This window comes from Leptidea sinapis, chromosome 47 (genome assembly GCF_905404315.1).
Source record: "Leptidea sinapis chromosome 47, ilLepSina1.1, whole genome shotgun sequence".
NCBI classification, from domain to species: Eukaryota; Metazoa; Arthropoda; class Insecta; order Lepidoptera; family Pieridae; genus Leptidea; species Leptidea sinapis.
In genome coordinates, this window is record NC_066311.1 from 2,796,688 (window position 1) to 2,799,660 (window position 2,973).

At 31.5% G+C, this 2,973-nt stretch overlaps 1 long non-coding RNA gene across 1 annotated transcript; it reads left to right on the plus strand.

Annotated features, from left to right (window-relative positions):
• Positions 1-1,552: 1,552 nt before the first annotated feature.
• LOC126978218 (uncharacterized) lies at positions 1,553-2,739 on the plus strand. The gene is made up of 2 exons (XR_007732546.1): positions 1,553-1,640; positions 2,575-2,739. It is a non-coding gene; the product is annotated as an uncharacterized LOC126978218 (long non-coding RNA).
• Positions 2,740-2,973: the final 234 nt, after the last annotated feature.

A 2,973-nucleotide genomic window follows, 5' to 3' on the forward strand; every position in this document is an offset into this window, starting at 1 on the left:
ATCGTTTATGCTTTAGTAACCTTTCCCACACAAACGTTTTTTAAAAATTCTTTTAAATTTCGTAACTCATTTGTTTTGTACATTTTCAGGGATCATTTTGTAGATGCATAAAATACATCGCCGAACAAAAGTCTTACTAACTCGACCCAACCGAGTAGTAGGCATAACAAGTTTATGTTTGTTCCTCGTATTAACATTATGAATGTCACAGTTTCTAGAAAATTCCTCAATGTGCTTATGAACATACAGAACATTTTTAAAAATATCAAAAATATATTACCATTACATTACATACCAGCCATGTAGGGTGGGATATGGAGTCGGAGTTAGTTAGTTATGTAATATCTATTTTAATTAAAAACAAATTATGCTTTCGTAGCGCGATAAGCTGAAGAAATAACAATTTGTCAATTATTAATTTAACAATAAAATATCTTTAAAAACTAATCAATATTATAATTACTTCCTTGTGTGGTACCTATATAAGGCAATGGAAGAAGGTTTACAACACTTTAAATCGCCTGGAAGTCTCCTCATAGTTTGTCACGATAGAAGGAAAAAGCATTCGCCATGAAACTATTACTTTCTAAGTATCATCTATTTCTTACCACCGTTTAGTCACAATCGTAAAAAAAGATAACTGTGCATACTACTCGGTTAAGTCGACATACTTCGTGATCCCAGAAAATGTTCAAAACAATTTATTTTGAAAAGACATTTATGAAGTAAAGGTTACTATAACATAAATGACTTTGTTAATAATATACAATACCTGAAAATATTGGCCATGGAGAAACTTGAGGCTATTTAAATTATAAAGTTGATTGTGACGAAATTTTATAAAAAAAGACGACGTCCGATGAGTTGCTTGCGCTCGTTCTAATGTCTGAAGCATATAATATTTTCAAATGGGTGGAAGTTTTTGCCGTTCAATAAGTGATTTAATATCGTATTCTGAATAACAATAATATATGAATTTGAATGTGATTTGTCTTTTGAATAAGAAATAAAATAATATATACAACAATAAGTTACTAGATTTTGAAAATCTCCCTTAGGGTTGAATACTTTTTCGAATTATGAATTGTTTATATCATTTGAAAGTATTTTAGGATTTCTAATAATTAAAGTAAATAGATATGAAACAACAATTATAAATGATTTTTGTTTTAAATTTAGTTGGATGAGGGTAGTGCAGGACCTATAATGATGGTAATCTTTGGATGGACGCCTTTCTTGAACAGTGGACGTCTTTCGGCTGATACATTGATGAGATATTTAGTAATTCTTCATTCAAAATCATAATTTCATAATATTTGGTTTAAACAAACCGAAAGTTTTATTTAAATAGTACCTACAATAAACATGTCCAAGAATTACTGCTAAATTTACCAGTGTTATTATAAGAATGAATATTCAACAAAAAATAGTAGTACTCTGTACTTGTTTCATATTATTATCTCACCTTAATGAAATTTAACATGTTAATCATCTATCGTTTGTTTCATTATAAATGTCATGCTAATATTTAAACCTTTTTATTAAAGAACTTAACATCAACTCCTCTGTGATTTAGAGTGCGCACATGACTACAATCCTGTCTGTGCCACTAATGGACAAACATATGACAACAAATGCTTGTAAGTATTCCGAATAATCTACAATATGTTACAATATGGTAGCTTAATATTTTTTAAAATATCATGAAAAAATTATGAAATAGAACACTTTCTGTTGGGCCCATCAAAATAAATGATTTACCTGCACCATGGCTGTGGCCTTGTGGTTAGGACCTTAAAGCATTCAATAATATAAATGCCGCATTAAGAAAATTTTTTTGTATTTCCGATTATAGATGGGAGAAACATTAAATTCTGCGAAATCGATGTAATACAATGTGTAGATACGTATAAGAACGCCTTATTCATGAAGTTGTTGGGAACGGCAACATTGATTGGTTTGAGTGAGAAAATCTTACAGTAATGATTTTTCCTATAACTTTCATGTTAATCTGGTAAATCATAACTTTACAGCTTCTTGTCCTGTCAGTGTCCAAAATATACAAAATCTTACTTCACTTCCCACTCCAAATTATCCTCCGGTCACCTTCGATCATTTCTCTGAATGTGATGTCAAGAAAAATAGTATCAAATGCAGTTGGAAGCGATGTTATCGGTTGAACCATGACTATCCCAATCCTTGATATTATGAATCATGTATTCACACGCAAATTAAATCAGTCCAGAATTTTCCCTGATAGCTAGAAAGAAGCGTATATTATTCCCCTACCCGAAAAATTGTTTACCTTCATCCTTTTCCGACTTCAGGACTATATCCGTATTGCCATTTTTATCCAAAATCCTTGAAAAATTGGTACAACAACAAATACATAAAGTTGTAGACCATTCAATCCTAGATTCCTTCCAGTCTGTTGTTACGTCCTGACGTTACTAGATTTTAGTAATGCATTTAATTCTATTAACTCCGATATTCTGTTGGAAGTGCAAATGATTCTGATATGAATCGATATATGCGGTTAATCTATTTTTATTATGCTTACTTTTCACATTTTAGATTGAACTGTCGCGGTGCAAAATATGCCCACAACGGCGCTTGCAAAGCCGCTGTACAACCTAATCAGGAGGATTCTACTACTCAGGCCCCATAAGGAGCAAGGAGCCTACAAATAAAAGACAGAAATGATATTCAAAATAAATTAAAGCAATATATCATTTAAAATATTTGTTTCATTATGAGACCATTATATTATGTTAATGACATATTAATTCTTTTTCAAAGTCATAACATACCTTCACTTTTAACACACTTTTGCATTCTTTGCAATCATTGTATAAAACAATTGTTCCAGTCTCCTTGACAGATGTCTTGATTGCCCTCATGGAATGTATTCACCGAGCGACACCTACTAGTACCTAGTATCTTCCAGCTGGAAAGGTGGGGAGCGCTTGAAGT